Raw genomic sequence first — 27,408 nt, 5'->3', positions numbered from 1 at the left:
TGTGTGTGTGTGTGTGTGTGTGTGTGTGTGTGTGTGTGTGTGTGTGTAAACTTATCATCAGGCTGTATGATGAGCCCCCAGACATCTTCCTCTCTCAGCTTGTTCAGTGCTGTGGTTGCAGGCATCACCTACCACACCAGACTTTACATGAGTATATAAGCTGGAGATACAAACTCAGGTTCAAATGCTTTAGTGACAAGTATTTATCAACTGAGTAATCTCTAGAATCCCTTAAAACTGGATCTTAAACCATGTAAGAAGGCTACTGTCATAGCATGGGAAAGAAAACAAGCTGCAGCAGGTGTGTTGGGGAAAGTTCTCTTCAGAGGGAGCCATTCTTGGGAGGGAGATGACCGGTATAGTCCATCCTGAGGAGGAATCATTGCAGATTGTAATTTTCTGTGTGTCTCAGGCATGGAATCACAATAATAAAATCCTTCTGAGGATGACACTTAGTCAAGTGTAGAAGATAAGATATAAAAAAGAAATTGCCAAGCTAACCTGGGTTAGAAAGTCAGTCTTCCCCCCCTCCCCCCAAGGAAGCTAATCAAAAAGGAGGATCCTGGGTAAGATGCTCAATCTTCAATCAGAAAGACAAATGAGATGGACATAAGAAGAGGAAAAAACAGAGAACAGGACAGGAGCCTACCACAGAGGGCTTTTGAAAGACTCTACCCAATAGAGTATCAAAACATATGCAGAGACTCATAGCCAAACTTTGGGCAGACTGCAGGGAATCCTATGAAAGAAGGGGAAAATGAAAGACCTGGAAGGGACAGGAGCTCCACAAGGAGAGCAGCAGAACAAAAAAATTTGGGCCCAGGTGTCTTTTGTGAGACTGTACTCCAAAAAAAGGATGATGCATGGAGATAATCTAGAACCCCTGCACATATGTAACCGATGGCAGATCAGTGTCCAAGAGGGTTCCCCAGTAATAGGAACAGGGTCTTTCTCTAACATGAACTCATGGGCTGGCTCTTTGATCACCTCCACCTGAGGGAGCAGCAGCCTTACCAGGCCACAGAAGAAGACAATGAAGCTAGTCCTGATGAGACCTGATAGACTAGGGTCAGATGGAAGAGGAAGAGGACCTCCCCTATCATTGGACTGGGGAAGGAGCATAAGAGAAGAAGAGGGAGGGAGGATGGAATTGGGAGGGAGTGGGGGAGGGGTCAATGGCTGAGATACAACATTAAAAAACTGTAATAAAAAATAAAATTAAAATCAAAAAAAGAAAGTCACCCTTAAACCCAAACATTAAAAATGAAGGCTAAAGAAGACTATAGTATGTTTACATATTGACACTGCAGACCTTGCCAAGACAAGCAAGGACAGATGGCCATTGAATTCTGAAGAAAAAAAAAAAAAGAAAGAAAAGAAAAATAGTGCTAAAATGCCACTTGAATAAGGCTGAAGCTGGCTCAAGTTTAAATCAAATCCCATTCAAAATTTCATTCAAGCTGTGTTTTCCTCCAGCCTCTTACAACTTTTAAACTTCAGAGTCCAAGAAAAGCAAAGAGAGCACACTCTATAGTTCTTACTGCTCACAAAGATGAGATCAGATCAGAATCCACATATATCTGAGCAACAACTTCAGACATTCACATGATAGCCCACAAACTCAAAAAGAGTCTATTAGTAAAATAATGAAGCATTAACCCCATTCAAAGGAGTTCTGATTATGTGTGTTCTGACATAAAAGTCCAAGGTATGTGTAGATTGAAAAAGAATGAGGTTTTTCAATTCTAATTCTTTAGTCTGAGACAGAAAAACAAAACAAAACAGGAAACAGCAAATAAATAAAGATTTAATCTTTGCTAGGGAGGCACAAGAATAAACAATTATGAGATTTCTTAATATACTTACATGCCCCAAGTGAAGGTGGACACCAGAAGGATCCTGAATGAAAATGATAAGCCATTTTATGAAAAATACAAGCACCACAGTTTGATAATGAATCAAATCTATGGGCTTTCAGCCCAGAACATGTTCATATTTGGGCTCAATGGAATTTCCCTAAGGGCTCATGTTGGTAAATGATAATGTAAAAATCATTGAATTATACTGTGCACATCTTGATTACATGGAAAATCATTTAACACTGTATTGGAAGAAGGTGAGACTTTTAAAATGATAGTCAAAGGGATAAAAGTAATTTGTTTTAGTAAGTGATCAACTAGCCATATACTGTTTACTTTCTTAAAGCTTATACAAAAGTCAATTAAAGCATATATAGGATTTAAAGAAAGTAACATGAAATATTTATTTCCAGAATCAAAGGAGTTTTCAAGAAACTACAATCCACAGACACCATCTGAAAACATAAATAACTGGACTTATTACAGTTACAAAGTAAAGGAAGGCATGCTAATCCTTCTAACTAAAGCATGCTTCTTTAATTCTTTAATTGTCATCAAATAATCTTGGAGTATATGGGGAAGTTCTTCATGCACATATCTTCATTTGTAATAGCCTTTATTAAATTTCTTCTTGATGCTTCAGCCCCTTTAAACTGCAATTTGTTTCTGTGCCATTCACAAGGAAATTTTCTCAACTATACTCATAGCTTCCCTTCCTTTACCTTAATAATTCCAATCCATTTATGATGTCTCTTATACTACATGTCAGCCCTTGTTCCCCTTACCAGGGAACCCACATGGAGAATGCTCTGTCTATTGGCTACATCTGAGCAGGGGATCTAGGTCCCCTTCATCCATGGTCCCTGGTTGATTTACATCAGTCACTAAAGACCCTTAGGGGCACAGATTTTTGGCTCTGTTGGTTTTCTTATGGAGCTCCTGTCTGCTGAGGGTCCTTTATTCCTCCATTCTTTCCTATGGTTCCCTGGGCTCTGCCGGAACTTTGGCTGTGAGTCTCAGCATCTGTTTCAATCCCCTGCTGGGTGGAGTCTTTCAGAGAACATTTATGGTAGGCTCCCATCCTCTTCCCTTTCTTCAACCACTTACTGGGTCTTTGCGTTTCCGAATAAGAATCAAGCATTTTCCCTAAGGTCTTTCTTGTAACTTATCTTCAGGGTCTATGGATTGTAGTATGCTTACGCTGTAGTATGTGGCTAATATCTACTTATAAATGAGTATATCCTGTGCCTGTTTTTTTGGTACTGGGCTACCTCACTCAGTATGAGCTTTTCTAGTTCCATTGCTTTGTATGCAAATTTCATGATTATTTTGTTTTTAATAGCTGAATAGTATTCTTTTGTGTAAATGTACCACGATTTCTGTATCCATTCTTCCCTTGAGGGACATATAGGTTGTTTCCAGATCATGGCTATTATGAATAAAGCTGCTATGAACATAGTTGAGCAAATGTCCTTGTTGTATGGGTACAGAACTAATCATCAGCTGCTTTTAAGGATCTTTTTCTCTTTGTGCCTAATGCACGTGTGTGTTTCACCCATAACAAATGCTTTTCTTCAAATGCTGATTATGAATTCAGTGCTTAGCATTTCTCTGCTGCTACCTGATGCACTTCACATTTTTCTTGCCATTTAATTCTTTAACTTGTACAGAAAACAAACTCAATAAAGACCACTATCAATTTCATATTTCTTCAGATGACAGCTCCTGTATGTCTATGGGTAGAGTCTCTGGCTTCTTCATTTGACCTTCCAACTCTTTTTTTTTATTTCCCAAATTGTGACAGCTTTCACATAAAGATACACACACATGCACACACACACACACACACACACACACATGCACACACACACACATGCACACACACACACATGCACACACACACTTCACTTATTTTAACTGACCAGATGAATGACTTATGAATATTTCAGGGTTGCCTCAATCTTATGGGAATTTTGTACTTATGATCATGAACATTTACATAACATTTTGGTACTTAAATTCTTCTTTATCCAGCTCAGAATTACTGTCTTTATTCTATGTCCATTAAAATTAACTTTATTCTTTTGTTTTTAGTTTCCCAAATAACTGTTTTAGGTTTGTCTTGTGTAAAGAATCAAATTTGGTTTTGCTTTACAAACCAATTTAAGAATCCATTTTATTAAGTTCATTCTAATTACATGGACTGATGGGGGTAATGCAAAGTCTCAACTCTTTTTCTTTGCCTTATATTGCAAACTTCCTGCATTTTTTCTTTTATTAAAATTATTTTCCATACTATATACATTGTTTCACTAAAAACATATTTCTATGGCATATATCCTGATTATGGTTTCCCATCCCTCTACTTCTCCCAGTTCTCTCCTCTAAAATGAACCTATCCCATTCTGTCTCAAAATCTCAAGCAGCAACTCATGCTGCTAAGAATGTGGTGCAAGGGGAACACTCCTCCATTGTTGGTGAGAATGCAAACTTGTACAGCTACTTTGAAGTTAATATGGAGGTTCTCAGATAATTTAGAATAGATCTATTTCAAGATTCAGCTATATCACTCCTGGGCATATAACCAAAAGATGCTGCACCATACCACAAGGGCCTTTGCTCAACTATGTTCATAGCAGCTTTATTTGTAATAACCAGAAATGGAAAACAACCTAAATGTCCCTCAACTGAATAATGGGAAAAGAAAATGTCATACATTTACACTGGAATACTACTAAGCTATTAAAAACAAAGAAATCATGCAATTTGCAGGTAAATAGATGGAGCTAGAAAAGATTATCCTGAGTTGGGTAAACCAGACCCAGAAAGACACACATGATATGTACTCTCTTATAAGTGGTTATTAGTCATAAAACACAGCATAACCATGCTACAAAGTATAGACCAAAAGAAGCTAAAGCATCCTAAAGGCTGGTGCTTTAATCTTGCTGAGAAGGGGAAATAAATGAGACATTGGGGGTGGATGGAGGGAGGTGGATGTGCAGGTATAAAGATGAAGCAGAAATTGGGGAATAGCCAACAATGACTGGCCCAACCTGAGACCCATGTCATGAGAGAGAGCTGATAGAGGAATTTTAATTCAGAACATGAGTTCTGGCAAGAGACCACATCCAAAGACCTTCTATGTCTCTTTGATCCAGCTGGAATACAAATATGCTTTTAATCTAGGAGCCATAGACAAGCAGATTTGAGTTCAAGGCCAGCCTGGTATAGAGCTAAAGAAAAGCTTAGATCCAGGTATGGTGCTACACACCTTTAAGCCCTAACAATGAAACTAAAGTTAGTTGGTAGGAGGAAGCCCCCCTTTTTGAAAGTGATTTCTAATTGAGTGGCAGAAACAAAGGAGAATCAGAAAAAACTTGACAGAATAGTATGTGCCCAGCTCTCCTGAGAAGAGAGAGGAAAGGGAAGCCACTTAAGGGGCACTGCAGAGAGTGAAGAGGCAGTTTTTACCAGGACAGAAATAGAGAGACAGGATGCAAAGAGAAAACACAGGTGAAGACTGAATGAGCCAGAGAATGAGAAGGATCCAGGAGATTAGAGCAGATTGCTGGAGGTAGTTTGAGGCCAAGCAGAGCAATTTAGAGACTGAGAGAAAAACCAGATTGAGTAAGTCAGCAGGAGAGGAGTTTGAGCCAGAACAACTGAATTGTACCAGCCAACCCAGAGCTCAGTAAAAACAAGAAAGGGTGATCTTATTAAGCAGTAAATCTTGAGGATTAAAAATAGTCTAGAGCTAGGTTAGATTATACGGAGGCTAGAATCTTCCAGGGCAAGGCTTGAGTTAGCAGAAGGAGGCAGTAATCCTCAATATAGTAATTACCACAGGGGAATAAAAGTTCATTTTACAAGCGCCCACCCATTTCACTTTTGATGATATTCTGCTTATACTTGGGGAAAGGAGACTAGCATAACTGTCACCTGAGAGGCTTTAGCAAGCAGCTGATGAAAACAGATACAGAGACCCAGAGGCAAACATTAGGGAGAGATCAGGGAATCTTGGGAAAGAGGGAAAGGAAGAATTATAGGAGCCAGAGAGGTCAAGGACACCACAAGGAAACCAAGAGTGGATTAACTTTGGCTTATAGGGGCTCATAGAGATTAAACTGCCAACCAGAGGGTGCATGTGATGGACTTAGGCTCTCTGCACCTATGGTATTTTGGCTGTGTTGTTCTCCTTGTGGATTTCCTGTTTGCTCCAGGCCTTTCTATCTCCCTCTTCTTCCATAAGGATTCTGGCACTCTGCCCAAAGTTTGGCTATGAGACTCAGAATATCCTTTGATACCCACATTTGCTCAACTATGTTCCCAGCAGCTTTATTTGTAATAGCCAGAATCTGGAAACAACCTAGATGCCCCTCAATGGAGGGAAACAATCTCATTTGGAATCTAGGACAACACAGATAGCTCTAGCCTTAAATGTCTGGGATGTTTCTTACATGAAATGCATGTACTGACAAAGATATATTTTTTGTAGAAACATGAAAGATTTAGGAAAGATACATAATATTTCTTCTATGGAATAGTAACATGCTAAATTTGACCCAAGAAATGCTAAGATTATTCAACACAATAATTATTCTGATTATTAGCAGAAACTGCCCACTTTGAGTCATTTTGTTTTCCTCTTGTAAATATTGCATAAAAAAAATCACTTTCCTTTTTGCTACAGGTTTTCTTTTTTTCTATTAATTTTGAAAGCTACTCTATTTTTTTTTTCAGAATATCCAGGATTAAGCTCTCTGATATGTTATCCTGTTATGTTAACATATATATCTCTGTTATATGTTATTCAGGTGAGTCCTGAATGCATGTACAAATGAGCAAAACTATACAGTAGGTTATATTCATATATACTCCATATATATTAAAATAAGAATTATTTATTATATTATTATTATGAAAAATGAATGAATAGGGGGAATGGAATAGCTTAAGGAGGGAAAAGAATGGAAATGATGTAAATATAATGCTTATGCTTGAAATCCTCTAACAAATACCTAAAAAGGAGAAAAGTGGGTGGCTGCAAGTTCTATGCTACTCCATTTGTCTAGGTATTGTTATACCACCACCTTTATTATTGATGCTTAAACAACTTTTGTATTTGTGGTCTTTTGGATTTCATAGGAACCTTAGGTTTGTGCTAGTTTGATGAAGAATGACACTTGAATATTTAAAATCATATTTATTTATTCTCTGAGAATTTCCTTCAAAGCATTTTGATTTCCTTGTTGTTGTGTATCACCTATTCCTGAGGTTAAAACTTTAACCTTAGATGGAAGCTTGCTTAAAAATAAGATATTAAAGGGGTGGTGGGCTTCAAACAATAGTGTATTACAAGAAGGATGATGGCTGAAACTGGATAGTAAAAGGGAAGTAAAACAACTGATGTTCAAAGTTTACATGAAATATTTCTTTTCAGGGATTCTTAAGCTCAGGAAATAAACAACTCAACAGTTTCAGGAAGTCCCTGAAACGGAATAGGTTCAACACCACCCCTCCCGCCCCCACCCCACCCTCACCCCGCCCCCAACATATATAAGTAGGAAGTACTATTGAAAGACCATCTCAGAAATACGAGCTGGGTAGAAGAAGCAGAAACAAGCTGAGATGTCTGGAAACGCTCAGACCAACTGAATTATCTGGAAAGACTATCTCCGTTCTTTTGAACTGCCTACAGACTGTGCTGTGTATTCCGGGTTTCCGACTGTCCCCCATGCTGGAGTGGGTTTTCATGATGCAGTTCTCTTTGAGACATGTCTGCTCCTGTAAGTATACCATCACTTGTATTCTGGTAAGTAATACCAATAAAACTCATTAGTTTATCAAGTTGGACTTTTGCGGTATACTTATTTATGTCTGTCATTTGTTCTCCATTTCAAGTTAGTAGATGTTTGTTCGTGTATCTCTAAGAACAGAGTCAAACAACAGTCATATCTGCTTCCAATTTCTCCCTTAACTCCTCCCAAGAGATACCTCCAGCTTCCTACTGACCCAACTTCATGTCTTTCAATGTGTTTATCAGCTTTAGGAAATTTGGAGATAAATAGAGCTGGAAAGCATTATACTCAGTGAGGTAAACTATATCCAGAAGGACAAATGTTGCATGATGTCACTTCTCTGTGAATCTGAGGGTTGACTTTTCTTTCATGTGTTTAATTTGTAGTAGCTAGAAGCCTAGAAATTAACCTGATTCCCTGATTAACCTGATTAGATTTAGAATCATTTCCACTTAGGATTATTGTGGAGAAATGTTTACAGGTTCTAGTTATTAGGTATTTTTTTTCCTAATTGAATGTACTAGTAGTGTTCCTTTCATCTTCCATATTCATAGTAGGCATAACAGATTTTTTTTCTTATCTACCTGTAGTCATCTATTTTTCTCGATCAGTTTATTCTTTCTTGAACCCTCATAGTTGATACTGTCTTACTTCTGAAATAATGATGCATACAGCATATATTATATAAAAGAGGTTTATTGGATGGAGATGGAGGGAGAGAGAGAGAAGGCGAGAGACATTATAGCAGAAGGGAAGGGGGCGTCCCAACAGAAAAAAAGAGAGAAAACAAGAGAAAGGAAAAACAAAAGCACAAGAGAGATACAGAAGTACGAAGCAGGGGTCCATTTATAGCTTCTGCACAGCTGAACGGTGCCTGTCAAGTGCATCTACCTGTCTATCTGACAGAGGGCACATGATAACATCATAGGTTACTAGGCAACTCAGAAGCAGGCTGCCTAAACAATAACAACTTTTTTTACAGGAAGCTCTTCAGTGTCTTCTACCAGCTTGGTGTTCAAAAGTTCCAGTTTGTACTTGCCTTGAAATGTTTTTTGTTTGTTTTGTTTTGTTTTTAAGGTTAAAAGATATCTTTGCTGCTTATACAATTTTTTTTTATGTCAGTTATTTATTTTCAAAGTTTGAAACATGTCATTACATGGTGATTTAGCACTTTGGGTCGAGGTTTAACGTTTTGGTATTCTGATGCATTTTCTTTTGTGAGTCAACTGGAATTACTTGCTAATGGTTATATTTTAATTTGTAGTTTGCAGATTCTGAATTTTATGCGTCATGGAGATATTAATCTGCTCGTGTGTGACTGATTAAATAAAACAGAATGAACTAATGGGGAGACGAAGCAATAGCATATAAATGCTATTGGGAGCAGCATGGTGGGAGGGAGGGAGGGGAAAAGCCAGTATAGAGAGGGGAGAAGAAGAGAGATAAAAAGAGTGAGAGTAAGAGAGATAAAGAGGAAGGGAGGGGAAAGAGGAAGTAGGAGAGGAGAAGGGGAAATGGCAAAGGGCAAAAAAGGGGGTGTTATGCCCAGTTCTTAGGGTCTCCAAAGACCACCAGGAGCCAGACCACATTTTCGAAAGCAAAGAGCCTTACTTGGGCTTAAGCTCTTTCTCTCAACCATCATCAATGTAGTGGATCAGAAAGGAGAGCCTGAGCAGCTCCATAGCAGGGTTTTGAGCAAGAACCAGGAATTCCCAGCTTAGTGGTTCCAAGATTGGCTGACATTCAGCAAGGGCAAGCTTGTTACAAAGTGATTGGCTAACATAACTAACATTGACCAAGCTATTTATAGGCTTATTTTCTGTGCCATGAATGTTCTACTACAAGGTCAGTGGGCTGCTCAGCACAGATGCCCCACACTGAGATAAGATACCTTCCCATTCTTGTGGTTATTCTCAAGCTGTTCCTCAGATAGGTAATTTCATGGCCTTATTCCTGGAATTGGTGACCTATGGCCTCGTTTCTGGAACTGCTGTGGGCTGAGAGGTCAGGCTTGGTCCTCTCAGCTGAAGGAACCAAAATATCTGGATTATATCCTGAAGGGATTATGAGAGAGGGGAAGCCTAGCTCCAAGGTAGGGCAGGGTATGACAGCCATATCCTGCTGCAAGAAGAGACACAACAATGTGCAAATGAGGTTCTACATACCTCTTGTACTTAGAGGCATGTCCAGTTTTCCCCCTAGATTTGAAAACCTGTATATTACAACTTCATTGTATAACTGTCTATGCCTTTGTTTTTGTATCAGCTTCTTTAATATTATGAATTCTTTTTTTTTCTTTTTTCATTAATTACAATTTATCTACTAGCTATAGCCATGTCCCTTGTCCCCTCCCAATCCTACCCTCCTTCCTCTTCTCTTCCCATGCTCCTCCCCCAGTCCACTTCCATCTGACCCTAGCCTATCAGGTCTCATCATGACTGGTTGCATTGTCTTCTTCTGTGACCTGGCAAGGCTGAACAAACAAACGGATCAGAGAGTCTGTCACTGAGTTCATGCCAGTTCATTATTAGGTAATCCATTTGGAGACTTTGTCTATGGCAATGGACATTGGAAACAGGGGAAGACAGGGAACAGGACATATGCCTACCACAGACAGCCTCTGAAAGACTAGTGATGAAGGTATTGAAGCAGAGGCTGAGACTCATAGACAAACTTTAGGCTGAGTGCAGGGAATCTTATGAAAAAAAGGGGGAGATAGAAAGACCTGGAGGGGACAGGAGCTCCAAAAGGAGAGCAACAGAGGCAAATAATAATAATAATTAAAATTAAAACAAAAACAAAACAAAAAAACAAACAAACAAAAAATACAACCAACAAACTAATCCCTCTGGTCCCTGCAAAGACTGATACCCCAACCAAGCACAATGCATGGAGAAGACCTAAAGCCCCAGCTCAGACGTAACTCATATATATATATATATATATATATATATATATATATATACACATATATATGTATGTACGTATATATATACACATATGTATATATATATATATGTATAAAATTTAAATATATATACATGTATGTATATGTACACATATGTATATATACGTATATACATATATATATACATTTAAATTGGTATTTTCAGTAGTAATTCTTCTTCCATCCTACCACACAGAAGAAAGATTAATGTATTTCTTAAGTGCTTAATTTATTTGTATGGCTTTCTACTTATGACTTCTGTTTGAGTCATTGACTTTTTTCATTGCCAACATTTCTGTTTATTTCATCTTATGCTGAGACTGTGTTGGTTAGAGTTCAGTTATTCAGTATTGCTTTGATCACTCAATAGTGTAATCACTCATATTTGGTGCCTCATAAACCACTTTCGACCACGTAAGAGTTTTAGAGATCATATTGCAGGTGGACTCTCTCACTCTACAGATTTTCCAGTTGGTACACTTTGAGGTGGCAAATACCTACGGCAATGTGTGTGTCCTGAGTTAGGATGTGGGGGAAATAGCAGGAACAATGAGATCTGTTATTACAGGGCTCCTTTCTGTGCTTTGTGAGCTACTGGCTACAGATATTTTCACAGCTGGAATCTGCCTGCCTGAGCTCCTCAACATCTCTTAGTTCAGCCCTCCTTTAATCCATGCAGCCTCCTCACACAGCCATTTCCCACCCATAGGCCTGTGTAAAATTACTCAGGATCCCTGAATCGAAATTGCCCCCTTTATCATGTGCTAGTACAGCTGAGTCTTAAACAACAGTTTTCTCCAAAGAATGTGCCCAGTCGCATCCTTCTGAGACCGGAACATGAGAAAACAGAACTCTTTACCATAGCTAACCCACATTACAGCAGTCACTGTTTCACCAGAGCCCTGTCTTGGTTTAAGCATGTGAAGGCAACGGGATTGTCCTCTAGCCAGGACTGCAAATATGTTTCACACTTATGTCCAGATTATATTTTAGATGAAGCATCTGTTTTCACTCTTCCCAGTGGGGAGACACTTGAGTGTGTGCTGTTTGCTAGTCTTTGGCAGAGTACCCCTTCTGTTGACACTTCTGTCACAGTCTGTGTGGTTCACAATGTCCACTCTTCTGCGCTTTAAATGGAATTCAGGCTAATCCCGGAAGGTCAGTCGGCCTTGCTCAGTTGGTGAATTTACAGTTCAGCGAAAGATCCTGTCTCACAAATCAAAGTGAAGTTCCACTGAGGAAGGCCTCAAGCATCAACACCTGGCTGAAGTAATACACAGGTCCACCAGGTCCACATACAGGAATATAATCATGAAAGTAAAGTAATAGAGTAATTGTCAGATCTAATTAATAAAAAGTTCATTAAGATTACTGATATATGCTAGTAGTCATGAATCATAGATTCTTGGCAAAAGAAAAAATTGGAAAATTAAACTTTAGAGTCACGTAATTTTCATTGTATCAATAAATGTTAAATCTAATAGAAAAGTCAGAACCTTTCTGAGTATTCTTATGTGTTTGCCAACTTATGTGGACTAAACAGGTTATAGTTAATAATGAACGTGTTTACCCATATACGTGCATATACCCATAGGCACGAAATGACAATTAGTCAAAAAAAATCCATAAGTTTGAAGAAGAATAGCAAAAGGTATATGGTAAGGCTTGAAGGGAGGACAAGAAAGAAAGAAAGAAAGAAATGCTTCCTTTATTTTATAATCTCAAATATAAAAGAAAGAAAATACAAAGAGTGACGTGTTATGATTTCAGCATCGTTAAATATATTCAAGTATGATTCTAATTCAGTCTTCAAAGGACAGCGTAACCAAAATGAAGTACAAACATGTGAAAGTAAGGAAGAGCTGAGATTACACTGAAGGGAACTAAAGGCAAGACAACCTTCTAGACATTACATGCGGTTAGGCTGTTTTGAATGAAACACTTCTAACCGAAACAAACAGAACAGAGACCAGATGCATCATGAGCAACTCATGAGCATTTTCGATCGTTAGTTAGTAGGTCATGGGTTAAGCGCTGACATTTCCAACGCAGCCTCTTGGGAAGTTACCCATGTTTCTCTGTACAATCTATTTAGCAGCTAACAACAAAACTTGAACCAATGAACACTTATACACTTACAGATTTAAATATGCATTATTCTCTACCACCATAATTCTTGCCTTAATGAAGTTTAAAAAAAATGTTACATCGTGTGTGGGGGATGTCGAAGTAAGCCTTTTGGAGGCCCATAGGAGCGAGTGACATGTCTGTGACTCCCAGGACTCCTCAAAAGGTCGTGATCCCCCCCCCCCGTCCCCTCCGTTTCCACATTTTCTTATAGTAGCACGAACCTGATGACTGTTATTCTGTGCTTGAGTATGGGATGGTCTGACTGGCCTTTCAGTTATTTAAAGGTTGTTACACTGGACAATAAAAGTTAAATCTCCATCTTGACTGCGGTCTCCAGAGTCTGATTATTGGGATTCTGTGTGGGCTTCATCATCACTCACCCCCTCGCCCCTCAGTTCCTGATCACAACAGCCATGAACCAGTGAGATACCTCTCATTGGTTGTGGTAGCCTTTACATGATTGTAATTTACTCTAATCGCTTGACATATTTTTTTAAGTTTTAACTTTTAAAACTTCATTTGTGTGTACACAAGTACAGTGCCTGTGCAGGCCAGAGGCATCAGAATTTTTTAAGCTGTAGTTACAAGTAGTTCTGCTCACTTTACATAAAGGCTAGGAACAAAGTTTGGGTGTTCCAGAACTGTAGTCTACACTCTTAACCCCTGATTCATCCTCCATTCTCAAAACCTTGACTTTTCCCCCCACTATTTCAAGTTGCTTTTGCACCAGAATTTTTATAAACCATTTTTTAAAAGGCCACAAAAAACATTTTGATTAGGAATTACATTACATGGCAATATTTGGAAAACATGAATGCTCATACTGTTAGTAATTTTAATTAGTAAGAGATTTTAATCAACAAATTTACTGTGTATGATTATATATAATACTATGTTATTATTTGTAAATATATGCACACATACATAAAACATACACAAGCTATATATTAATTGTTAAGCTGATTTCAATTGCAGAATTCAGGTTATTCTACATTCTTTAGAATTCTTAACCCCTTTCTTTCACAAAGATTTCCACAGAGAGTTCTTAGAAAAGTTCAATAACACAAAGCCCATCTGAGAGAATATTTCTCTTTCACCATCTGTTTAACCACTTTGTATGATAATATTTTGGGACTGGTGATGCAACAGTATTACTACCTTTTACAGAGGATAGTTAAACATTTTCATTGTTCTGAGATTAGGGCTCCATTTTAAAGTTTTTGCATATGTTTATTAATAGCTATAATAAAATATTAACATTTCAAGTCAATATCCCTTTGCCTGTATCACATGGCCTTTCTGAAAACCTGCTCTGCTTATCAACACAATGGAATGTTTTATCAAACAAGTAAGGATCATCATCAGTTATTGCGTTGTTATATCACCAGTCAGTTCTGTTAACTAACATTCTGAGTTCATATTTAGAAAGATCTCATGTAAAGAACTAAGAAGGTGCACAGAATGTGCTTGAGAACATATATTGAGAGTATGCAATAGAAAATCAATTCTAGATCACTTTCTGGTGAGAAATGAGTGATGTCAGATAGATAATAGATGGATAGATTACAGATAGATAAATAGACAGATAGATGGTTCGATAGATGATAGATAATAGATTGAGAAATAAATAATAGATACATAATGGATACATAGATAGATGATAGGTAGGTAGATGATAGAAAGGTGATAGATAGGCAGTCTTATAGACAGATAGGAATTAAGGAGAGAAAAAGGACAAAGAAGAAAGTGAAGTAAGCTTGCTTTCATTAATGAGTATTTAAAACTATGCTATATTGAGAAACTGTTTTGTTTATTGTAGTTTGGATTTTTCCTGTTTTTGAAATAGAAAAATAATTCATAACGCCTGAATAAATTATATTCTTAAAAATACCATTCTAAAAATGAACATAAAAAAACCTGTATTTGTTGAACAAGTGCTGGGACGATAATTTGCATAATGTTGCTATCCTCCATTTTCTGTTTTCTGTTTTTACAATCTTCTTCATATTCCTTGGAGAGACTCCCTACTCAGTCAATACCCATGGAGAGAACAACAACAACAGCCACAGCAACAAAACATTTAAGAATCTTGCACTATTCCAAACGTAGCCTGTGTCCCCTTAATACCAGCACAGGCCTTTTTGGGGGGAAGTATTATGTACCCTAGAGAGAGCATGCTCAGATATTGCCGCTGCAGAATCTCTTAAAGCCCCATTTTCTCAGCTCCTCATTTTACATTCAGGTAGGGTAAACATCGTGGGGTGGTACATGAATTCCTTACAGCCATCCTAACACTAAGTTCCACATTTAAGACATTTGTCAACACAATTAGAATAATCAGAGTGTGCATATATGTGAATGAAGTTATAGTATGTCTTAGGAAACTGAATCAAATATAAAAATCTTAAATCTGCAATTACTAACCTTATGGAATACACATTATGAAGATTACTAATGAACTAAAAATATTTTGTAATTATGTATGTACAAATATGAAAAAGTAACATTTTAACTGAACAATTTGAGGTCTTTGAGGTCTACTGTGTCATTAAAATTTATAGCTAAAACATCTTACTGTTTCAAATCATGAAGTTTTATATATCATTTACTCAATTTAAAGAAACATCCAACTACAGTCTTGAAAAATCAAAGACTTTTATGACAGAATTTCATTTATTCTTCCTATGTTGTAATTTCCCCCAGATAAAATAAACCTCCATTTGTATTGCTGATTAGTGTAACTTCTAGTTAATAATTCTATGTCCATAACAAAACCTTTTCAGAAAAATGATAGTGACATGTCAGTAAAATTCTAAACACCCATCCTAAGTACCTTCCTTATAATTCATAGGGTTTGGGAAAAATTTTAAAGCAATTTATTTGAACTGATTGGGGGGGGGGAGGGGAAGAAACAACGGAACAATGAGTTCAATTTCACTATTAAATTTTCACAGGTTACTTTGACCAGATGTAGCCTCTGCTGTGTTTTCCATGTCGTGATGAAAAAAATGAAGATTTGGAGAGAGAATAATAATTTTAAAATATGAGTTTTGTGCTGCTACTATGATAAATTTGTCCCCCAAAACCATGTGAGGAGATGCAGGGGTATTAGCATCAACATCAGCTGATTTTAATGAATTATTCAAATATATTGTTCTTCATTCATAAAAGCGTCTTTTTATACTTTACTCTTGATATCCATTTTTGCTAGTGTATTCAAAAATACCAGCACTTCTGTCTGAATGCATGCACCTGTATTTACACTCAGCCTTCTGATAAATTCTTATTTTAATTAAATTTATAGCATTTCTACAACAGACCATTCAAGCAGAACTTAGAGACTCTACATCAAATCCTAGCTGCTGATTTTAGAAACAATCAGCCTCTCTCTGAAGGAGAACTTACTTGGATGTTTACATATAAACACATGGTTTTGAGTCAAAGGATTCTTTTTTTTTAATAATTTTTATTTTTTTATATTAATTAGAGGTTATTTACTTTGTATCTCAGTAGCAGCCTTCTCCCTCATTTCCTCCCAATCCCACCCTCCCTCTCTCATTTTCTCCCTGCCCCTCTCTAAGTCCACTGATAGGAGAGGTCTTTCTACCCTTCCATCTGACCCTGGTTTATCAGGTCTCATCTGGACTGGCTGCATTGTCTTCCTCTGTGGCCTGGCAAGGCTGCTACTCCCCCGGGGTGGGGGAGGAGGGAGGTCAAAGAGCCAGCCACTGTGTTCATGTTCCCCTTACCAGGAAATTCCACTTGGATGCTGAGCTGCCATGGGCTACATCTGAGCAGGGGTTTTGGGTTATATCCATGCATGGTCCTTGGAGAAATAGTTTCAGAAAAGACCCCTGTACCCAGACATATTTGGTTCTTGTGGCCCTCCCATCCTCTCCAGGTCTTACTAACTCCCATTTCTTTTATATAATTACCTGCACTCTTTATTCTTATCTTCCCACAAAAGTTTGGGTAGATTAAAGAGAAAAATCACTGACACAAATGAGCCTGAAGTTACAATCTCACTCTAGTGTTTTTTCCTAATCCTATAGTCTGATGTACTCAAAATGTTTTAGAATAATTTTTTTGAAATTAAAGATATAATGTGCATTCATCATTGAAATAAGTACCATCTTCTACTTTTCAGACACAAGTGAATTCTCTGGGTTCCACATTAGCAACTATCAATTTAGGATTAATGTGGATTAACTGATGTGGGTTAATTGGATGTCAATCCAATTTGCTGTGTTCCAAGACAATTTTTTTAATAGTAGAATAGCAAAACACAGTTCTGCCTCGCCTCATACCCCATATTGTTGTACTGTTCCTCTCTTGGTTTTTCATAATATGTAATTAAAAATTTCACTATGGTACCTATGGAACGTACTGTTTTTAAATCAAGTAATAAAGATAAGCGGACATGCCATAAAATAATCCTCTTTCCACACTATTCCATTCCTAGGGCCTCTTCCTGAAATGGCAATTTTAGCAATTTTATCTCTTGGTTTAGCTCTATAACTTTAAACATCAGTTATTTTTTTTTCTTGATTAATAAACAGTAGATACTATAGACCAAATTATCTTTATAAAAGATGATTAATTCACTTGTGAATCCATTACATATCTGTCTTTCTCAGTATCTCTTTGGCCAAGTTGAAGAGTTAGATTAATTTTCAACTTTCATATATAATATTGTTCTTTATATTTTCAGTTTTTAAGACATTAAATAATAACAATTTTATATCACTTTTTTTCTATTTGTTACTTGGTAATTCTCCACATTGTACAGCAGTAGTCTTATGCCACGTTCATTTCAAACACATTTTGTATTTCAACTTGCAACCCCAAATCTTTGACAAACATAACTTATACGTAGATGTTTGCAGAGCCTTGTAAAACTGGGTAACAAAGTGGAAGCTTCCGATGACAATCCTTGTAAGTACTTTGATATTGGTGGCAATTTGTGATGTAAATAGCCACGTCTGGGGGTAAGAAAATGAAGAGAAAGATGGAAGTATAGGTAAAAATAGGAATGGGGCTGGAAATCAGTCTACCTAGAAATGTGCACAGCCAGATCTCAAAGCAGAATGATAGGGCGTTTTGCTCACAAAACTCAGTATCTGTGGGTATCAGACATCAGAGAGTTATGGGAGAAAGACTCAGACTGAATTGATCTAAGGTGAACGGAATCTAATGTAAAAGAAGACATATCCACTCACCAGCACATGGACGCATATATTTTGATAAGTAGGATCAAGGCACAACTGACACTGTAATGTCAAAGTAATCCGTAGACCCAAAGAAAGAACAACGACCGATGTGTTTGTGTGTGTTTATGCATACAACTGATGGCACACCTGTGCATACAGGTCTGGCCCACAGAGGTCAGCTTTGGGCATTTTCTTTATTGATTTTCCACTTAGTGAGTGAGATAGTGTCCCTCACTGAACTTGGAGCTAATTGATGAACGGTTTTGGCTGGCCAACATGCTGCCAGGATCCTCATGTCTCCTTTTCCCAAGAAATTACACTTGAGCACTGGGCACTTAAATATTTCATAAGTAACTTATAAAAAATGAAGAGGTCATAGTTCAAATAAAAAAGAAATAAAATGATTTTAAATGGACACACAAAAAGGTAAATGAAGTCATTAAAAACATGACAGAAGAGGGGAGATCAGCCTTGCTAGGCCACAGAGGAAGACAAAGAAGCCAGTCCTGATGAGACCTGATAGACTATGGTCGGATGGAAGGCAAAGAAGACCTCCCTTATCATTGGACCTGGGGAGGAGTATAGGAGAAGAAGAGGGAGGGAGGTGGGAATTAGGAAGGGATGGGGGAGAGGGCTACAGCAGAGATACAAAGTGAATAAACTGTAATTAATAAAATAAAAAAGTAAAAAAATATGACAGAATGCTTATCTTGTTGTGAAACAAATGTAGAAGTGATTAAAATTAAAAATTAAAGTAACATTTTTGTAATGAAATAATGGAAACAAATGGCATGTATTAGAAAAAGAGAAAGAATGAAATCAAAACAATAATTCATAGTAGATATGAGAAAGCAAACACATTAAAACCAGAATTTCAGCCAGGTGGTAGTGGCACACACCTTTATTCCCAGCCGAGGCTGGCAGACCTCTGTGAGTTAAAGGTCAACCTGATCAGCTAGTTCTAGGACAGCCAAAGTTAAGTAAAGAAACTCTGTCTCTAAAAACAAGAAAAATAAAATCAATATTTGAGGAAAATAGAGATATAGATAAACAATTGTCAAGAAAAATAAATCTATGGTGGATCAAAAGTATCAAGAAATAAAGTATTTTTTCAGGTATGGATGGCATTGATAAACACATGGTAATAATAAAAGAAAGGAGAAATTACAAAAATTAAGAAATAATAGCAGTCAATCATGAAACTTACGCATTTATCTTATTTAAGGTTTCCTTTGTTTGACTAAACACCAGGACCAAAAGAAACTTGGGGAGGAAAAGATTTATTTCAGCTTAGACTTTCATATAACTATCTACAAGTCAGGACAGGAACTCAGACAGGACAGGAAGGAAAGACAGGAGCTGATGAGGCACTGGTGCAGGAACGGTGACTACTGTCTTGATCATGTTCCTTTCTTATGCCATCACAACAACCCACCTGTCAAGGAATGGCAGCACACTCAGGAAGCTGGGGCCTCCCACATCTATCAATAATCAAGAAAATGCAGGACAGACTCTCTACAGGCAGATATTGAGGCCAAATTCTCAATGAGATTCTTCACAAGTGACTCTAGTCAGTATAACGTTGACAGAAACCAAGCAGAACAGCTAACATATTTGACAGTCGACACAAATTAATTTGAATTAATCTTTCCATATTAAAATAATTAAAATAAATACTCAACAAAAGTACTAATAAGTTGAAAATTTGGAAATTATCCTAATCTATTGATTATAGTTATATTAAATTAAAATTATTTGCCCTTTCTCCTCTATACAAAATAAGACAAACCAAAGCCAGAAAGCTAAACAAATCAATTGTTTAAAAATATTAAAAAAGAAATTATGCCCACATTACAACAAGAGTAATATTGCATGACAGTATACATGACTGACCCCCAAAACCCAACCAGGGAACTCCTACAGCTGATAAACACCTTCAGCAAAGTGGTTGGATACAAAATTAACTCAAAAAAATCAGTAGCTCTCTTGTATACTAAAGACAAAAGGGCTGAGAAAAAAATTAGGGAAACTACACTCTTCACAATAGTCACTAATAACATAAAGTACCTTGGTGTGACTCTAACCAAGTAAGTGAAAGACCTCTGGGGGGAAAAACAAAAACAAAAACAAACAAACAAACAAACAAGAAAATTTTAAGTCCCTGAGGAAAGAAATCAAAGAAGATATCAGACAATGGAAAGATCTCCCATGCTCATGGATAGTGAAAATGGCCATCCTGCCAAAAGCAATCTACAGATTCAATGCAATTCCCATCAAAATACCAGCCCAAATCTTTATAGACCTTGAAAGAACAATTCTCAACTTTGTATGGAAAAGCAAAAAAAAAAAAAAAAAAAAACACTATAGCCAAAACTATCCTGTACAATAACAGATCATCGTATGTATCTCCATCCCTGATCTCAATCTGTACTACAAAACAATAATAATAAAACCTGCATGGTACTGGCATAGAAAAAGAATGCTGGATCAATGGAACTGAACAGAAGATCCAGAAATAAACCCAAAAATCTACAGATACTTGAGTTTTGAAAAAGAAGCCAAGATCATAAAATGGAAAAAAGACAGCATCTTCAACAAATCTCCATCCCTGATCTCAATCTGTACTACAGAACAATAATAATAATAACTGCATGGTACTGGCATAGAAACAGAATGCTGGATCAATGGAACTGAACAGAAGACCCAGAAATAAACCCAAAAATCTACAGATACTTGAGTTTTGATAAAGAAACCAACACCATACAATGGAAAAAACACAGCATCTTCAACAAATGGTGTTAGTCTAATTAGATGTCTACATGTAGAAAAATGCAAATAGATCCATATTTATCACCCTGCACAAAACTGAAGTCCAAGTGGATCAAAGACCTCAACATAAAACCAGACACATTAAATCAGTAAGAAGTAAAATCGGGGAAGAGCCTTGAACTCATTGGCACAGGAGACAACTTCCTGGACAGAACACCAACAGCACTGACTCTAAGATCAACAATCAATAAATGGGACCTCATGAAACTAAAAAACTTCTTTAAAGCAAACGACACTGTCATCAGAACAAAATGACAGCCTACAGACTGGGAAAGGATCTTCACCAACCCTGTATCTGACAGAAGGCTAATTTCCAGAATATATAAAGAACTCAAGAAGTTAAACAGCAACAAATCAAGTAATCCAATTTAAAAAATGGGGTAAAGAGCTAAACAGAGATTTCTCAATAGAGGAATATCAAATGGCAGAGACACAGTTAAAGAAATGCTCATTGTCCTTACTCATCAGGGAAATGCAAATCAAAACCACCCTGAGATTTCACCTTAGACCCATCAGAATGGCTAAGATCAAAAACACAAGTGACAATAAATGTTGGAGAGGATATGGAGAAAGGGGAATCCTCCTCCATTGCTGGTGGGAATGTAAACTTGTACAACCACTTTGGAAATCCGTCTGGTGCTTTCTCAGACAATTAGGAATAGCGCTTCCTCAAGATCCGGCTATACCACTCCTAGGCATATATCCAAAAGATGCTCAAGTACACAATAAGGACATTTGCTCAACCATGTTTGTAGTAGCTTTATTCGTTAGAGCCAGAACAGGAAACAACCCAGATGCCCTCAGTTGAGGAATGGATACAGAAATTCTGGTACATTTATGCAATGGAATACTACTCAGCAATTAAAAACAAGGAAATCATGAAAATTTCAGGGAAATGGTAGGATCTAGAAAAGATCATCTTGAGTGAGGTATCCCAAGAGCAGAAAGACATACATGGTATATACTCACTTATAAGTGGATATTAGACTGTCTCTGACATGAACTCAGTGGCTGGCTTTTTGATCACCTCCCCCTGAGTTGGGAGAAGTCTTACCAGGCCACAGAGGAGGACAATGCAGCCAGTCCTGATGAGTCCTGATAGGCTAGAATCAGATGGAAGGGGAGGAGGACCTCCGTTATCAGTGAACTTGGAGAGGGCATGGGAGGAGATTGATTGTGAAGGAATGAGGGAGGTGGCTACAGAGGGGATACAAAGTGCATAAACTGTAATTAAAATAAAATTAAAAGAAAAAGAAAAAAGTAATATTGCAAATTCATTTTATGAAAAGATACAAAAATGTCACTATCAAATGACTAGCATATCTATATATCTATAAAATAAAGAAATATTAGTGATGCACTAAAGAAGTCCATCAGTGAATCACGAAGTACAGTAATTTTTTTTTTAAATTAAGAGTATTAATAAGATGATTAGTATGGTCACACTGGAACATAAATTTAATCCAGGACTGGAACATTTTTATTCCTCCAGATATCTTGCAAATCTTTCTTCTTTCTCTCTTTCTCTTACTCTCTCTCTCTCTCTCTCTCTCTCTCTCTCTCTCTCTCACACACACACACACACACACAAACATACACACAAGTACATTTTTCCTACACTTAGCAATAAGACACCTAGCAGCCAGATAAGGCAATAATCCAGCCACTTGTTTATACATTGTACTTAGAAATATATGAAATATATTTACATATATTGAAATGGTAAACATATGAAAACATCATTAAAGCTGTCAAGAAAATTAAAACAAAAATCACAAGATACTACAAGTCATTATAAAAGTAAAAATGCTCACCAAATGTGAGTTTAAAAACTGATGTGTGCTCATACATTAGAATGCTATTCTTATATTTATTATACTCATACACTAAATACTATTTAATGTTTAAAAGGAAGCAACAGAAATACAATGGCATATATAAAGCAAAACACATTTAGTTCATACAATATAGTGAATTAACTACTACCTTTGGAATATGAGGGCCACAGAAATCAATCATAAAAGTATAGGTAGAAATTGATATTATCTGTCTGGTGCTGAGAAAAGCCGAAAATTAGCATGAAGAGAAGCCAGAAAGAAATATGTAAGACAAATTGTCCTACTTCACAATAAGGACAAAGGTATATGTGTATATGTACATTAAAATTGTATAATTTACACCATGTATCTCTACATATCTCATAAATAAATGTTTGAATATAAACAAAAATACTGAGACAGGTATACCTCTAAACCCAACATTTGAGAGGTAGAGACCCATAGAGATTTTGAGGCCAATCCAGTTACATGAGACACAATCTCATAAACATATGCACACAGATAATCATTTTGTGACTACAGAAAAATTGGTGACTATGGAACCATTTGCTTGCTTCATTTTACTTGACTGGTATTATCTCCTGCAAAAAAATATATGTATTTTTAAAAAATCCTCCATTTTGATACCTGATAAAACAGGGTCAGATGAAAGGGGAGGAGATCCTCACCTATCAGTGGACTTTCAAAGGGGCAGGGAGGAGATGAGGGAGGGAGGGTGGGATTGGGAAGGAATAAGGGAGCGGGATACAGTTGGGATACAGTTAGTAAAATAATAAAATTAAATTTAAAACCTCCATTTTGAAAAACATAATTTCAGACATTAATTCCGTTCATATTTCATGAATATGCACAGTGTATTCACAGAACCAACAGGAGATTTTCAGTAACTTTGTTTGTTGATGTTGCTAATGATAACAATCCTTTTACTCCCAAGCACCTGCCTTTACAAGAGACTGTCCTGAGATGTGTTGGCCTCTTGTGCAGCCCAGGTGGTCAGTTAGTCCTCTTGACCTTTCCATTTAACTGTACCTATTTTATTTGTCTAGTCATTCTAGAAGTTGCTTTAGAATATATGCAATGGGGAGGGGCCAAGATGGTGGCGCCTGGAGAACACTGTGTCTGAGAAGCTGGACAACACTCTCCGTGCAGCGACCAGGAGACTGAACTCTGGGCCCTAAAACTACAGTGATCTTGTTTCCCAGGTGAGGGGAGGCTCCCACAGCGTGGGAATCCGTTGGGTCCAGTCTCGGGCCACACAGCCAGAACCTGGAAGAGATCCCGGGTAACGGGGGCTTTGGATCTCCAGGCTGGAGCCACAAGCCTGCTTGTCCAGATCACTTTCCCAGGCTGATTGGTGGGCACAAGGGTGCCAGAGACTGAGAGTCCCAGTCACAAGAAAACCCCACAGGGAAGGAAAGTTGCGAGTCTGATCACGGGTCACCCAGTCTTTCCCTGGAAGGTCTCCCTGACCGCAGGTACACGCAGCCAGCACAACTGAGCTCCCTCCGTGCTCAGAGAGCAAATGCGCGCCCAGCCAAAAATCCCTACTTCCTCTTCAGAGGAGGCAAAAGGCGGCCAGCAGAATCTGCCACAGACCACATTGTCTGTACCCCAACCCGAGATCAGGGCTGAGAAAACCCAATCCTTTTGGGCACTCCCCCAAACACTGCTATAACCCTGCCACAGCAGAGCAGAAGGATAAAGAGGCGCACAGAGGCTTCACAGTGCCAGAATTCCAGTGCTGCTGGCCGCTCCTAGCAAACAAACTACAGCTCAGGATCTGGGACTGTGGTCATTCAACACGTCTTGAGACTCTCCTGGGTCCAGCGCAATAAGGTCTAACACCAAGTTCTATCACCGGTGCCCCCCCCCCCCAACCCCTGGCAGAGAAACGGACTGAGAAATCCCAATCCCTTCTGGCACTCCCCTTAGAGCACCTCCATAAGCTTGCCCTAGCAGAGGAGAAGGTCAGAGGGGAAGGACAGAGGGGCAGCCTGCCACAGGACACAGCACCCCCTCTCTAGCACACCCAGCAGCCCCTAGCAGAGAAACCCAAGCTCTGGATCTGAGGACACTCAACCATACCTGGTACTCTCTCAGGATCAGCAAACATAGGTTCCTCTTCCGCCAGGCTGCTTCTGGCAGAGAGATATGGGCCCGGGATCTGGGATTGAGAACACTCAACCTAACTCTTTCCCGCGCTATCCCAGGACCAGTCAACATGGCAGTCAACCAGTCCCTGGCAGAGGGAAAGGACAGAGAGGCAGCACACAGGAAAGGTGGACACCGAGTCCTGCGGCCACAGTGTCACAGAGCTGTTAGCCTACCCATGCACTCCCAGAGCAGGACCAAAACAGAGAGTAGTGAGCAAGGGGAAACCCTGTGCATTCCAACTGGTCCTGCAAGAGAGTGAGTGAGCCTTCTAGGGAGAGTTTGCTCCAGACCCAGGGCCTCTCCACAGAAGCAACCAGACGAGATCCCTGCCACCCACACCCCTAGTGTGGGCATCATAGGGATTCTTAGGATAGCGACCCCAACATTGAAGCCTCTGCCTTGTGGGTCCACCAGTGCAATCCAGGCAAACAAGCCCTAGATCTCAGACAGAACTGCATAATAGAGGACTGCAGGCCACTGCATTAGTCAGAGAACCCGGGCATGCACACTGCACCCGCTAAAAGTGCACGCGAATAGCGCCAGCATCACATTCCCTACTTAGGCAAAACTGAAAACACAGTGCACACTCCCAAAGCAGTGAACCTCTCTCATCTTCCTGAAAAAACAGTCCAGAAAACAGAAAGAGACAATCATAGCCCGAACTACAAACTCGAGGAACAAACAGTGAGGATTATAAATAACCAGATGGCTAGAGGCAGACGTAAGAACACTCCCAACAAAAATCAGGACATAATGACCTCACCAGCAAGCCCACAAAACAATGGACACTTCAATTCACTAGATATACAAGAAAACGACCTCAAAACTATGTTTCTCCAGCTATTAGAGGCCCATAAAGATGAAATGAACAAAGCCCTCAGAGAAATAGCCAAAGAAATCGAGACTAACCAAGAGGAAACAAATCGAGCTCTCAGAGAAACGACAACGAAAATTGAGGCAAACAAAGAAGAAATGCACAAAGCTCTCAAAGAAATGTCCACACAAATAAAGGCAAATAAAGAAGAAATAAACAAAGCTCTTATAGAAATACAGGCAATTATACCCAAAGAAGTAGAGGCACAATTAGTGATACATAGAGAGGAAACGGACAAAAAAATAGAAGCTGTCATTGAAAAGCAGGACTCCACATTCAAACAGATGAAGGAAATGGTGCAAGACATGAAAACAGAATTAGAATCAATAAAGAAAACACAAATAGAGAAAAACCAGGAGCTGGAGAAGATAGAGAAAAGATCAGGCACTACAAAGGTAAGCATCACCAACAAAATACAAGAGATGGAAGAAAGAGTCTCAGGAGCTGAAGATATACTTGCGGAAATTGACACGTCTCTCAAAGAAAAAATAAAATCAGAAAAGTGCCAAACACAAAACATCCAAGAAATCAAGGACACCATGAAAAGACAAAATCTAAGAATAATAGGAGTAGGAGAAAAAGAAGACATCAGGCTCAAAGGACCGGGAAAAATTTTTAAGAAAATTATAGAAGAAAACTTTCCCAACTTAAAGAAGGAGATGGCCATAAACATACAAGAGGCCTACAGAGCACCAAGTAGACTAGACCAGAAAAGAAATTCTTCACATCACATCATAGTCAAAACATTGAAACTACAGAACAAAGAAAAAATTCTAAAAGCAGCAAGGGAAAAAGGCCAAGTAACATATGAGGGTAGACCTATCAGAATCACACCAGATTTCTCAACAGAAACTATGAAAGCCAGAAGGGCCTGGACAGAAATTATACAGTCCTTAAGGGACCACAGATTCCAATCCAGACTACTATACCCAGCAAAATTTTCATTCAACATAGACGGAGAATTTAAAATATTCCAAGACAAAACCAAATTTAAACAATATCTACATAGTAACTCAGCTCTACAGAAGTCACTAGAAGGGAAACTCAAAACCAAAGAAAACAACTACATCTAAGGAAACAGAGGAAATAGATAACTACACAACAAAAAAATCAAAAGAATACAAGCAATGAAACTCAGTGACACCACCAACCCCACATCTAAAGTAAGTAACAATTGTTGGTCAGAAGTTTCTATCAACATCAATGGACTCAAGTCCCCAATAAAAAGACACAGACTAACAGAATGGTTGAGGAAACAGGATCCATCATTCTGTTGCATCAAAAAAACACACCTATGCAACAAAGATAAACACTACCTCAGAGTAAAGGGCTGGAAAAATGTTTTTCAAGCAAATGGTTCCAGAAAACAAGCTGGAGTAGCCATCCTAATATCTAATAAAATAGACTTTCAACCCAAGTTAATCAAAAAAGATAAGGAGGGCCACTATATTCTCATCAAAGGAAAAATCCACCAAGAAAACAGCACAATTTTGAATATCTATGCCCCAAATTCAAGAGCACCTACATTGGTAAATGAAACAATATTAAAGCTTAAATCACACATTGATCCTAAAACCCTAATACTGGGAGACTTCAACACTCCACTCTCACCAAGGGACAGATCAACTAGACAGAAAACAAATAGGGAAATAAAAACTCTTACAGACTCCCTAAATCAAATAGACCAAATAGACGTCTACAGATCTTTTCACCCAAACTCAAAAGAGTATACCTTCTTTTCAGCACCGCATGGAACCTTCTCCAAA

This window comes from Psammomys obesus, unplaced genomic scaffold, assembly GCF_907164565.1.
Source record: "Psammomys obesus unplaced genomic scaffold, mPsaObe1.curated_primary_1811, whole genome shotgun sequence".
NCBI classification, from domain to species: Eukaryota; Metazoa; Chordata; class Mammalia; order Rodentia; family Muridae; genus Psammomys; species Psammomys obesus.
The sequence above is the reverse complement of the archived record's forward strand: the minus strand, read 5'-3'. Positions refer to the sequence as shown.